The following is a 14,815-nucleotide window of genomic DNA, read 5'->3' on the forward strand; positions in this document are numbered from 1 at the left end:
TCTAAAATATAAACTCTTCATTTACATATACATGACAATTTTATTTATTCCTTTCATGTTATAATTGCATGCTTATGCATAGTAGACTCACAGATGTACTCTTGGAACATTTGAATATTCTACTGTTTTCCTGTTGTCCATCTAAAATGTAATAGGTTTCATGAGAGCAGCATTTTTGTTTGGTTGGTTGGCTGCTTTTCATTCCCCTTTTTGGAGTTAACAGCATGTAAAGCAAATGGAAAGAAATTGACAAATATTTGAATATTAAATAAATGAAACTCATTACTGTTGATGGATATGCTGCACTTTGTTTGCCAGTCCTTGATAAACTGTTTTCTCTCAAATGGTTTTAAAAGTATTTGACATTAGATCATTTGGTCTGGTTGATGGCACACTAGCTTGACTGAACATGTTTCAGTGCACAACGGCCCAGGTTCCAGACCCCAGTCCCCACTTGCAGAGGGAAAGCTGTGCAAGTGGTGAAGCAGTGTTGTAGGTGTCTCTCTCTCTTCTCTCTCTTTTTTAAAAATATTTATTTTATTTATTCATTCCCTTTTGTTGCCCTTGTTGTTTTATTGTTGTAGTTATTATTGTTGTTGTCGTTGTTGGATAGGACAGAGAGAAATGGAGAGAGGAGGGGAAGACGGAGAGGAGGAGAGAAAGATAGACACCTGCAGACCTGCTTCACCACCTGTGAAGCGACTCCCCTGCAGGTGGGGAGCCGGGGTTCGAACCGGGATCCTTATGCCGGTCCTTGCGCTTTGCGCCACCTGCGCTTAACCCACTGCGCTACAGCCGGACTCCCATGCAGGTGTCTCTGTATGTCTCTCCCTCTCTATCACTCATTTCCCTCTTGAGTTTTTGCTGTCTCTGTCCAATAAATAAATAAATATTATTTATATATATATTAAAGAGTATTTGGTATTTATCTTTTCTAATTTTTTTTCTCAAACATGTTGGTATGAATTTATATTTATTCTGTCCATGAAATTTATTTCTATTTTAAGATAGGATGCATTTATGAGAGAGAGAAAGAAAGACTGCACTATGAATTCACTTCTCCCATCTGGGATCAAACCTAGAGCCTTGTGCATGCTTAACACACACTCAATAGCTGAGTCACGTCCCTACATCTATAAATTCTTTTCCACAGGGGTTTACAGGAGGCTAGGATTAAACTCATATGGCATGAAGCATAAGGACTGGAGTAAGGATCTAGGTTCGAGCCCCAGGATCCCCATCTGTGGGTCGCTTCACAAGTAGTGAAGCAGGTCTAAAGTTGTTTATCTTTTTCTCCCCCTCTCTGTCTTCCCCTCCTCTCTCAATTTGTCTCTGTCCTATCCAACAACAACAGCAGTTACAACAGTAGCAATAACAAGGGCAACAACAAAAAAGGGGGAAAGGAGGTTAGTGGCTTCCAGGAGCAGTGAATTCATAGTGTAGTCACCTAGCCCTAGTGATATCCCCGGAAGCAAAAATAAATAAATAAATAAATATATAAATACATCTTTTTACAGATTCCAGAATTCTTATTCATTGACTAGTTCAGAATTAAAATATCTTATCTACAAAACTGGTTGAACTATTTGTACTCTCCATTGATTTATATAATTCTTAAATATTTATCTGCATTAGTTTCATCAAACATTTATAGTTTACTTGATCAATATGAGGTACCAAAATATGTATCTTTGTCCACTATGCTCTGAACAATTAAGGTAATCTGAAATGAATTTGTGTGTGTTAAGAACTGACTTTTTTTCTTATGGACTGAATTTCTCACATGCACAATTACACTACTCCCATATCATTCAGATGAAGCAGTAGACTGGGAGATATCAGAACTTATCACTCTCCACCAAACCCCACCCTGACCCATGTTGTGGCATTAAACAGCCAATGTGGGTTTTTTTTTTCATATTTACTGTTATATTTCATTTTTCATTGTTTTTCTTTGTTATATATTTATTTATTCCCTTTTGTTGCCCTTGTTGTTTTATTGTTGTAGTTATTATTGTTGTTGTTATTGATGTCATCGTTATTGGATAGGACAGAGAGAAATGGAGAGAAGAAGGGAAGACAGAGAAGGGGAGAGAAAGAGGGACACCTGTAGACCTGCTTCACCTCTTGTGAAGCGACTCCCCTGCAGGTGGGGAGCTGGGGGCTCTAACCAGCATTCTTCTGTGGGTTTTCCACTTTGTGACACCTGCGCTTAACCCACTGCACTACCACCCTACTCCCTCATTGTTTTTCTTTTAGCAATGGAAGAAATGGCAACTCTTCCCTGAACGCAATGCTGTGGATGAGTTTGCACTACCTGAAAACTTGAGTTAGAAAATTAATATTCTGAAACAAAAAGTAAAAATTTTGCGAACATTTACTGTAAATTTGACATGTTCTAACTATTGCAAACATAATTACTCTGCAGAAAATGATCTTAGGACAGTCATCATCAATCCCATTAGCCAAGGAGAGTAATCTGAAAGGTATTGTAGTTTTAGTGAACTGATCCTAAATCACATTTTAAGTCACAAAAAGAACAAGTCAATAGATTCCAGAGCCTATGTTCTTAAGTACTTAGCTAAAGCAAATGATAAATGACTTGGTAAACTCTAAACTCTTCATATTGTAACAATGTGACCAGCTTCTCTAAGAACTGTTCACAGCAGAGTTTATGCCATCATCTTAAGCCTCTTTTACAGTGGTTGAAATAAAGAGAAAGCAATTTTGTTATCTGCCCAAAGGAGAATAAGCTCTTTTCACTAAACTTCATCTCCTCATGCACATTACTTGTAGGATGGCTGAATATTAGAATAAACAAATTCCTCTTTCAGCTTTGGGAGCCCATCTAAAGAATGCCTGCAGGTGAAGGTGGTTATGGTGTATATTCTGAAAGCATACAGCATGTTATGACTACATTTTTGACATGCATGGGCTTGACAATGTGGGACTTCATGTATTATACATAGAGATACAGCCTCTGGTCCTAGTAACTACTTGTTGATTGAATGACAGTTATAAACATATTCTCTAGTACAGACTTTGGAAGAGTTTCTTATAACTGTATTTTAGACTTTTCTCTGGTCACTGAATTATCTCAACCCTAGTGTTCATTCATCTAATAAAAACAAGTTTTTTTTCTACTTAGGTTACTGAGAATACTCTATTGCAGTCATCTTGTATCAAAACTAGGAAATAATGTAAATCAAGGAAAACATATTCCAATTATAATTTTGTCCATTACTTAGTACTTAATAATGAGCACTAACTGATTAATAAGCCATGTTATTTTGCTACATATCTTTAAGGATCATTTTTTTTAATTTTTCAAATAATAGAGTATAAGCATAAAACTCCATCTAAAATGTTTAAGTCAAGCTGATAAAAGTTCTGTTCTCAAGTATAACAGACACCAAAGAGTAGATTAAAGCATTTTTCTAGGAGTGAATTCAAAATGAATGCATATATTATTTAATAACATCTATGGGAATATCAAACAAATGTAAAATAAATAAGCAAAAATAATTTCCCTTTTTTAAAAAAAGGTTTATTTAACTTATTACAAGAGAAAGAGAGATTGAGAGAAATGGTTTCACATGTGGACAGGAGAAAGAGAGAACAGAAGTAAGCCATACACCACAACTATATAGTTGTGATATCACAGTTCCAGTGATCAGAAAACTCAGCTATGAAAATCCAGTTCTCTGCCAGTAGAACTATTTCATCAGTCTGCCAGTAGAACTATTTCATCAGTTTCTTGTTTTGAATGCTGATTAATTTATTTGTTATAATTCTTAGTAAATTCTCAGCTCATATTGAGCTTTAGAGTCAATCAAGAACTTTATGTAAAAACAATTCATGTAGGAATTTTCATATTAGAAAATCAGCATGTATTTTTTACTGATTAGTGATATAAGAAAATTACTAATTTTACATAATATGTATAAATATTTTATAGTTTTCTACCAGATTAATATATGCAAATATGATTCACCAATTTCTACTAAATAATTCCTTTAAATAAAAATGAAAGAAGTATTACTTTACATATGTGCATATATATATATATATATATATATATAGTAGCTTTTGAAATTCCATTCCTTTGATATCTAAATCCAAATATCATGTAATGGTACTTACTATCTAAATTCAAACTTTTAAAAAATATTTATTTATTCCCTTTTGTTGCCCTTGTTGTTTTATTGTTGTTGTTGGATAGATCAGAGAGAAATGGAGAGAAGAGAGGAAGACAGAGAGGGGGAGGGAAAAATAGACACCTGCAGACCTGTTTCACCGCTTATCAAGTGACTCCCCTGCAGGTGGGGAGCTGGGGGTTCGAACTGGGATTCTTATGCAGGTCCTTGAGCTTTGCGTCTTGTGCATTTAACCCATTGCGCTACTGCCCGACTCCCTCAAACATTTTTTTTTTAATTACCACCAGACTTATCGCTTGGGCTCATTGTCTGTTTGACAAAACAACCACTCCCTGTGTCCATTATTTTTCTTTATTTTATTCTTTTATTGATAGAGAAATTGAGAAGAGAGGGAGAAGTACAGAGTAAGAAAGAGAAGGACCAGGGAGTCAGGTGATAGCGCACCAGTTTAAGTGCAAGTGGCACAAAGTGCAAAGACCAGCTTAAGGATACAGGTTCCAGCCCCATCTCCCCACCTGCAGGGGGTTCGCTTCACAGGCAGTGGAGCAGGTCTGTAGGTGTCTATCTTTCTCTCCCCCTCTCTGTCTTTCCCTCCTCTCTCCATTTCTCTTTGTCCTATCTAACAACAACAGCATGAATAACAACAATAACTACAACAATAAAAATCAACAAGGGCAACAAAAAGGAAAATAAATAAATATTAAAAAAAAAAAGAGAGAAAGACCTATAGCACTACATCACAATTTTTGAAGTGTCCCCTTATAGTTAGGGACCAATGTCTTGAACCCAAGTCCTTGCTTATGCTATGGTGTGTCAATACCCACTTTTCAAACAAAGGAAAACAATGTATGCTTAATACAATGATGGTTATGATTATGAATGTTTAAAAATTATAAATTCATCACTAGAGAGCATTAGTAAGAGCTACTTGAGACTTCTTGGATTCTAAGTGATTCTAAACTTTTGACTTCAGAAAAAACTGGAAACTAAGTATGATAACCAATGTAACATTTTGATTAACAAAAGTATATAAAATTAACAGTCATATAGCATAAAGATACATTTCTGACACAAGAAAGCCAAAAAGTTGCTAGATGACTCCCATTAAAGGATTGGTTTCCAAGAAAAGAATTACCAACATTTTTGGTTGGATATAATGTAAAATAGATACTAAGGTAGGGAACAATTCAATAATCAGATACTGAACAAAAGGTTATAAAATCAATATTAGTATTCAATCTTTGTTTTACATAAATCATGGTTTATAGCTGCTTAAATATGTATCAACAAAAATGTTTATGAGTTTGCCAGAAATATAGTTTATTTGGATAGTATGCTTGTTTGACATGTACTTCTATCCAGGTTCAAGTCTGATTGCCACCATATTGAAGGAAGCTTCTGAGCTGTGGTTTCTCCTCTCTTTCTCCCCCTCCCCCTCTCCCTCTCCTTCTTCCCCTCCCTCTTTGTTCCTCTTTCCTTATCTAAAATTTTCATTCTGGAGCAGTGAAGATTCAAAAATTACCAAAGAAGAGACAGAGATGATAGAGATAAAGACAGAGGGAAAAAAAGAGAAATTGTGGGGAGGCAGCAGCACAGTGGTTTAAGCACACCTGGCGCGAAGCACAAGGACTGGCTTAAGATGCCAGTTTGAGCCCTGACTCCCCACCTGCAGAGTTGTTTCAGATGTGTTCAAGGAGGTCTGCAGTGTCTTCCTCTGCCCCCTTTCTGTCTTCCCCTCCTCTCTCCATTTCTCTCTGTCCTATCTAACAATGACAACATCAATAACAATAATAACAACTACTACAATAAAAAAACAAAAGGGAAAATATACACAGAAAATGTGCATGTTTAACCTTCTTAAGATATGCCTTAATTTATGTCGTTAGGTAACCACAATGAACATGATGGAGAAAGAACAGAAGCTTAGATTCTACCCTATGTGAGTAAGAGCCTAGTTAGTCATTTCCTTATAATACAACTGTAGCTTTGGTAGTGAATGGTGCTATGGAGAAAAGTGACATCCAGTAGCTGTCTGGTTGAGACTATTGCAATTTATGAAATTAAAAGTATATGAAGCTCTGTGTAATTGTTCTTGAGGTTATAGATGTATATATTCTCCTGTTTCTGTTTAAAAATTTGTCCTTTTAGAAATCCATTACAGCATTATGCTGTTGCTTGTCCAGTGGGGTTTAACATATACTGGTTACATGTTTAATATTCCATTAAGAGAAGAAATGAACCTTAGTCTTGGAAATATGCAGGGCCATTATCAGTCTTAATTTTATGAACAACCATGGTAGCAGCAGAGTCTGAGAGAACAAAGGTGTACATGAACATGGGTTGCCTTTTTGTCTGTCTGACAAATGACATGTGTAATGCCTGAAAAAATGTCCATGGAGGCACTGGCAGATTTTAACTTACCAAACTGAGGCATGTATGTAACATCTATTTGCTAAAATTCAATGCTAGTAAATTCTCTGGGATTAACACCAGAAGAAGAGTTATGAGTGATAGTTTGATGATTCAAGCATGAAAGAATAATGGCTCCCATTAGTTTTAGAAGAATATCAAAAAGTTTAACCAGAACTTTAGCATCTTTTTGTAAAATAGAGTGAAAATTAGTAGCCAGATTTAAAGTAGCAGACATTCCTAGTCTATCAGCTCTTTCATTACTCTTAACCAGATTACCAGGGAGACATGTGTATGAAGAAATAAGAGCTATTAAAACTAGACAAGTTATGCTTTTAATTACTGAAAGTCAAATAGCTACATATCAGACTTTGGTTAACAATTTCTAACTCCTATCAAGCTTTTGGTGATTGCATCCTGAATAAATTAAGACCTGGGTGACCCTTCAAAGTGTTCAACAAACTGGAGCTTTAATAAATTGGAATTCCTAGAAAGGGTTGTAACCAACTAAGTTGAAGTGCTACTTTTTTGCAAAGAATGAAGGTAAGAGAAGGAAAATGCAACCTAACTGGCTGAGGAGATATAGTCTTCTTTATAATATGGCATCTCAAATATTTCCAGAGTGAATTAATTGAATTTTCTCTGGAACTATTTGTAGACTGTATAATGCTACATGCTTTAGAACGTCCATATTATAGGATGACAGATATGATACATTTGAATGAGCCATTAAGATATCATCAATATTATGATATGAAATCACATATGGGAATTGTTTTTGAATAGGCCTGATCATTAAATCAACATAATATTGACAAGTACTAGGACCATTTTTTAATCTTTATGGTAAACCCTTTCACTGGAACCGCTGGAGAGTCTTGAATAAATTGACAAAAAGCTAGGATAAAGCAATATTTTTTATTTATCTTAAGAATAAAGTGGGATAGTAAAGAAACAATCTTTAAGGTCTACCATAATTAAATGATAACCTTGAAGAATAAGGGAAGGATAGGAAGTACCAATGGTAAAGCAATATCTGAGCATTGACCTGTCTTAAATTGTTTGGTATGCATAAGATAGAGTTATTACAAACAATCTGTCATAGTTCAGCATGACATACCTCAGGTTGTTTATTGACCAGTTCTCTGCTGTTTTGTCCTTTTGATGGCCACTTGTCCACACAAACAGTGGGACCCAACACCCATTAAATTTTAAGTAACAGAATGTTTCAGTGGCCAGTAGGATAAAGTTTGCTGTGTACATGAATAAATATGTCACTGTTCTAGCAAATATCATCCTTACAGAGAAAATAGAAGGTCTGTGAGATCAGGGCATAATGGGGCAATCTGTCCCTCAGTTCCCTTGTAAGTAACAGAAATCTTGTAAGTCCTTGATTCTCCCACCCCTGACCAAGTGAGGGCAACAGCAACGAATTTCCATTGCTTGTACCAATCCTCGGGAGCAATAAGAGTAATATCTTCCCTTGAGTCTAGTAGTCCTATAATGGGCTTTCCTTCAGTCTGTACAGTAAGGAGATATCACTTATCAGAAATATTGATAGCCGCACATATGTTATCAAATTCACCATTACTCCTAGGGTGGGCCATTTAACAGTCCTTGCATATAGGCAATAAGAACTTTTATAACCCAAGTTCCTTGAGGCAGATGAAAAAAATCCTGTACTGGATGTTATAATATATTCTATGTAACCAGCATCAATATATCCAGGATGGACTTAAATACCTTAAGAGTTTAAACTACAATGTAAAAGACCAGTAAATTCCTTGGGGAAGAGTACCCCAGACATTGGCAAACACGACTACTATTTTATCCCTTTCAGTTAAAAGCACTTTTAAAGAAATGGTAAAAGTGTATTTCTTAACTGCCTGGGGTGGCAGCCACTATATCAGCTACTGACAGAAAATGGATTTAGAGGAGCCCAACTGAGCCGGGGCACAGGAGGGAGGTCCATTATGGTCCACACCTGTTGTGGTTAGCTGCTGTGAAACATCCAGGAGCCTTCTTTGTTGTTGGGGCCAAGGGTTGGGGCCCCTCCTCCTGTTTCCCAGCAGGGAATTGTCTTGTGCATTAGGCCTTCAGTGGATTGCCAAATGAAAATCTGTTTTCCATCATGGACATTTTGTTGAAGGAAGGTTTGAGTAACTGTCATCTCTAGGTGCACTATCTTATGAAACTATTGTTTCATAAGATATTTACCTTACAATTATTTTGTATATGTTATTCATTATTGCAGTTAAAACAAACTTGGCATGTGCACTGCTAAGCCTGTCATAAAGAAGGCCTGAACCATTACATGTGCTTTATGAGCTTGGATTTCCATATCTATATATTCCCTAATCTTTTGAGCAATATCTACAGTTTGACCTCTAAGTGGACCCAGAATTTCTTTACAGTCTCTGTTTATATTATTATAAGCCAATGGTTTAATTAGGAGTTCTGCTGCCTCTTTATTGTTTAGTTGTCTATAGCTTCTTATAATCTGTCTACAAATACTATCTTGTAGGATTCTATGAGTTTCTGAAAGATTGAAGGAAAAGACCTGGTTCCATGGTTTGGTATTTTATTCCATGCCCTGACTGCAGCCTGCATAACTAAGCACATCCCCGCCCCCCCCCTTTTTTTCCCCAAGGCCCTTTTGGTCACTGGAAGAGGCAAATTTACCCTGGCTAACTAACTGACTTGGTGAGATCTTATTTTCTATGTTAAGAGTTGTTGTAAGCTCTTTGTAACCACAGGGCACTGGCCAAGGTGGGTATGACTGTCTTCACAAGGTACCTTCAAGCAAATAGGAATATTTGAAATCCTTCCCCGATGGAGAAGAAGCAGCCCCTAGTAAAAGGACTCTGTAACCCATTCTCTTTGCCAAAAACAAACAAACAAAAACACAGTGGTTTGGGTAATAAAAATAGAGGCTTTATTAGGTTCCTGGAAGTCTCAGTAGGGGCTGGACATTCAGGTCTAGTCTTAGGGCAATTGAAGAAAAGAAAGTTACACTGAGAATTGGTTAAAGAGCACATGTTAACATTAGACACATGACATGAGTCACATTCTGTCATAAACATGTTCTTCTACAATCAATTTGCATTCCTAAAGAGATCAGATTCCAAAAGGGCAGAACCCAGGAGGATACTGCTTCCACAAAACACCACTTAAATAGTTTTCCAGTTCTCAAAGTATCAGTCTGTTTTCCCTCCAGATAACCATACACACAGATGAAAAAATGAGAATTGATGTACACCAAAGAGAAGAAACTATCGGGTTGTTGGAAATGTTATGATACATTTTTATCTGTTATTCTTTGAAAAGAAAATGCAACATGACTTTTCCTATAATCCAATATTTTTGATTTGGATTATGCATAACTGTACTATATTTTTCTTCACTCTTTTTTCATGATTAATGGAATTTATTTATATATAAGGAAAATATAGAACTTTTAGTAAGAAAAAAGTGGTTTCCATAGTGCCTATATTATGTTTTATTTTTTACAAGCCATCTGTTTTTATTTGTAATTAATCTTGGTTTACAAATTATAAGATTATAGGATATAGTTACACACTACATCCACCATCAGAGTTCTGTGCCTCTACCCTCCCAGTGATAACTATCATAGTTCTCACAAAGTTTTAGAGATAATTTGGTTGAGAATGGTATGGACTTCCTTAGCAACTGTTGCTAGGGGGTTAACTGCTAGGATTAATAATACCCTGCAGTCTTGAGGGTAGAAAAATAATAGATTAAATGAGCAGAATGAGTGGGGGAATAGGGTGGAGGCCTTAAGTCATTTGTTAGACAAAGCAGAAGATTGATATGTAGATAATAAGAGGACAGGCCATAGTATCAAGGAATACAGGGTGGAGCAGGGGGAGCTGGCTTAATGTTTTAAGGAATGCCGTGCTCTTGGAGGCAGAAAAATGCAGGGTGTTTCATGAGGCAGAGAGTCTGATAACACGAGACAGACCTTGAGGGTTTTCCTGTCCCTCTTCACTCAACCTCTCCATAGAGAGAGACTGATAGGATAGACGCACCCCTCAGGTCGAGCCCTGCCAGTCTCTACCACATCCTCACAATTTCCCTACAAGGTATAATGTGTATAGTGAACTTTTAGAAGCCATTTCATAATCACACTATGCATTATTTCATCACCAAACTTAACTTAAGTCTCCATAAATTTGGTGTTGAAACTTTTAATAATTTCCATAGCTTATTGAACTTAGAATAAATTTGAAGACTGGTTTTCCCAGTAAAAGTCCAGATAAATTCAAGTTAATGTAAGGGAATGTCAACCAAAAGTTCTTGAATGTGTTGACCAAGATGAGGAAACATCTTGGTCAGTGTAGAATAAAGGTCACGAGTTACAGAGACACAATCATGGTAGGGATGTCAAGCAGCCCTTTATCTCAAACAGTAATTAAGGGAGGTGGCAAAACACCAACTTCACAGCTTTCACTCATTTGTATTAGAATACTAAGAAAAGAAAAGAAGCTTTCCCCAGCAGAATCAGGGAAATAGCTCAGTGGTAGAGCTCTGGGTTACAGACCTGAGCTTCCTGAAGGGCAAAGGGTTTTCTGTCTTTTAGAAAAGTAAAATGTAAATAAATAAATCTCATTAGCTATATTTTAAAACTGTTTTTTCTTTTGATACGACTACTCCAATGCCCATGTTTTAAGTGCAAATATTTTATGCTTAGTTGCAAAAACACTAGCACATTTCAAACCTTGTATATATAGTGGAAAATTATAAGTATAGATTTAGAAGCTTGCTTGTGACTGGCCAGTTTTGCAAGAGATTTTAAATTAGTTAAATGGCATGGACTTAAATAAGATTGAATTAAGTCCCATTTAAAAATCAGAAGAACAGACAAAAGTATAGACACTAACAAGCATTTTCTGGTTGTTAGAAATTCCTGATAACCTTTGCAAGACCTTGATTTGATTCCCAGAAATTAATGTGTCTTCTTGGCAGGCTTTGGCATCCCTGGTGAGACATTAGGGAAGGTTCAATGAGACATTTGCTGACATCAGAAATAAAAATACCTTATAAAAATTAGAGATAGTTAACAATATTATAAAGAAGACTGTCAGAAAATTATTTCATGTGTCTTGTATGACCATTAATTTGCCAGCATTATGTCTAAAAATATGAGCATTATAAAACCTATACATTTTTCTCTCTGTTGTAAATGAAGTACAGGCTAATTTAGAAAGAAATTACACTACTTAAGATAATTATAATTTAGAATAAGTATTAATTTATAATTAAAATGTACAAGATTTATTAAAAATATATAGATGTGATGCACAGTAAATGCTTTTTAAAATTTATTTTCCTTTTTTGTGGGATTAATGGTTTACAGTCAACAGTAAAATACAGTATTTGGTACCTGTGTAACATTTCCCAGTTTTATATATAACAAGCTAATCCCCTACTTAGGTCCTTTTCTACCATCATGTTCCAGGACCTGAACACTTTTCCCCACCTCAGAGTCCTATATTTTGGTTCAACACAATAAGTGATTTTGACCTTACAGAACTTTAAAATATTTATATGAATTTTAAGCAATAGTTTGCTACAATTTCTAGAAGTAATATTTTAATAATATTCTTTAATTATAAGAAACTTAACTTTCTGTTAATTTATTTAATTCTCCCCTGATATAGATAAAGCTGTTGGTCTCTTCTACTAGAAGAGGAATATGAGGCATAGAAACACCAAATATGGATATAGTCACTCTGGAAGCAGGACCTAGAGCAAGATGGTTTACATCTTAAATGAATAAGTGGACAGCCAGAATCAGTCCCCATGGCAATTATCATTCATAACAGATTTGTTCTAGAGAAGAGCTGAGTTTGTGGTTTTGTTTTTCAAAACTCTGCTTCAACAAGATGTGAAAGAGAAAAGAGGCTATGGAAACTCATTTGATTCCAGTTATGATAATGGAAGAGGGCCACCAGGAAACCCCCCCGCCCCCCAAGAAGTACAGGTCAAATCAGTCATCTGCGTGGCCCTAGTCTTCCTCCAATGGCTAGTGGATGAGGAAGGTAAATGTGTGCTCTAAGAAACAGACAACTGGGCTGCATACTCAGAGCAGAAGGAAATCATCAAGAAGTAGAGGGCTGACTATGTCAAACAAGTACATGACTATGTATGTCAAAACAAGGATTGTTCTGTGTTCTCACAGATGAAGGAGATCATGCTGGGAATTCCCTCCATGGGGATCTGGTGTGACTGATAATGCAGTTCTATAAATGCACATGTTTGTCTCATTTCTGTCTGTATAGTTTATGAAAGTCTTGATTAGTTTTAATAAGTAAATACTTTTTGTTATAAAAAAGAAATATCAAATATGTGGCCCAAGTTTACACAGTTAGGAAGTAAGTGCATAAAAAGTAAATATATGCTTGTGTTCTTCCAAATATTATGCACATATGTGGCATTATATGGTTACATCATACTCTTCAACACATTTTAGAAAAGTCATCATTTTTCAAGGGAAATTGAAATCCTCAAAGGTGAATTGTGATATATTTATGTATTATTGAAATTGCTATTTAGATTTTAAAATACAAATCTAGCCAATTATTTCGCTACAGGTGTATTTATTCTATATGTAAGGGTTTATATTTTTAAGAAAAAGTAATTACATCCTCTGTTGATAGTATACATATATAATTTTACATATGTAATAAATAATACTGTATTAAGTTATAGCAGATAGATGTTATGAGAGTTGGAGGAGATGATAAAGAGAAAAAGTGACTACAAACAGCACTGATGTTACATGAATTAATGGCTATAAAGAACGTAGAACTGAGTCTCACTAAAAAAGTAAGCACTGAGTACACACTAGTTAGTATTGTTGTTACTCGGATAGGAATTGATGTCTTCATATTGAAATGCATATTCTGACTGTGTTATTGTCCTTACACTGCACTAAACTTCTAGAAAGAAATGTATTTGATTAGCCTTTGTTACTTTAATCACTCACATTTTAAAATTCCTAATGCATAATCAGCTAATATCCTCTCTCTCTCTCTCTCTCTCTCTCTCCACCTTGAACTGTTTAAATGAAAATTCATATTTACTATTCCTGACCTCAAAATTTGGCAGTCTTGGAAGATGTGAAGACATTGTGGTAAAATTACCCCCAAGGGCTGAGGAGCCAGTAGAAATGGTTATTCAAAAGATTTTCGTGCCTGAGGCTAAAGGCTCCCAGGTTCAGTCCCCCAAATCAACATCAACCAGAGCTAAGCAGTGCTCTGGTTTTTCTGTATCCTTCTCACTGAAAGAAAATAAATAAAATATTATATGAGACTACCCCAAAGAGAGAGATAGCTCTGCAGGTAGAGCACTGGACTCTCATAGCTGAGGTGTGCTGTTTAAGACCTGCTATGTCACACACACTGGAGCCAAGCTCTGGCTTCTCTTTTCTCTAATTCAAATAAAATAATAATAAAAATAGCTACCACAAGATGGCAGTGTTTTCAGAGGACCATTTGTTTTCAGATAGTGAAGTCCATTTATGTTCCCACTGGACATTGCCAATTTAAATAAATAAAATAATTTTCAGATGATCAGTGATGTAGAAAATTTGCCAGAAATGTTTATATTCCCGAAGAGTATTCAAATAGAATGATTAATATTTAAATTGACTATGTAGGAAAAAGTAAGTTATAGACATTAATAACAAAAATAACTGTACTGTAAAAGCAGAATAATTTAAATAGAATGTTAAACCAAAAGCACAATAATTTAGTTAGTGTATATTCTGTAAAGTAAAATTTCAAAACAGTAAGATAATAGATAAAAAAGAGCATAGAAATTAAATGCACTATTTTAAAGATTTATTTATTTACTCCCTTTTGCTGCCCTTGTTTTATTGTTATAGTTATTATTGTTATTGTTACTGATGTCATTGTTGTTGGATAGGACAGAGAGAAATGGAGAAAAGGAGGGGAAGACAGCGGGGGAGAGAAAGACAGACACCTGCAGACCTGCTTCACCGCTAGTGAAGCAACTCCCCCTGCAGGTGGGGAGCTGGGGGCTCGAACCGGGATCCTTACGCTGGTCCTTGCACCTTGTGCCACCTGCTGTTAACCTGCTGTGTTACCGCCCTACTCCCTAACAAACTTTTTATGAATAACAATTTATTTACCACAAGTTGGTTTCAATACTATACAGCTTTTGGAGTACAACTTTCACATCTCAATATGTGTGCATGGTTCATT

At 35.7% G+C, this 14,815-nt stretch overlaps 1 pseudogene; it reads left to right on the plus strand.

Moving 5' to 3' along the window:
* Window positions 1–12,342: 12,342 nt before the first annotated feature.
* Window positions 12,343–12,647, plus strand: LOC107523251 (selenoprotein K-like; annotated as a pseudogene).
* The last annotated feature ends 2,168 nt before the right edge of the window (window positions 12,648–14,815 follow it).

This window comes from Erinaceus europaeus, chromosome 1 (genome assembly GCF_950295315.1).
Source record: "Erinaceus europaeus chromosome 1, mEriEur2.1, whole genome shotgun sequence".
NCBI lineage: Eukaryota > Metazoa > Chordata > Mammalia > Eulipotyphla > Erinaceidae > Erinaceus > Erinaceus europaeus.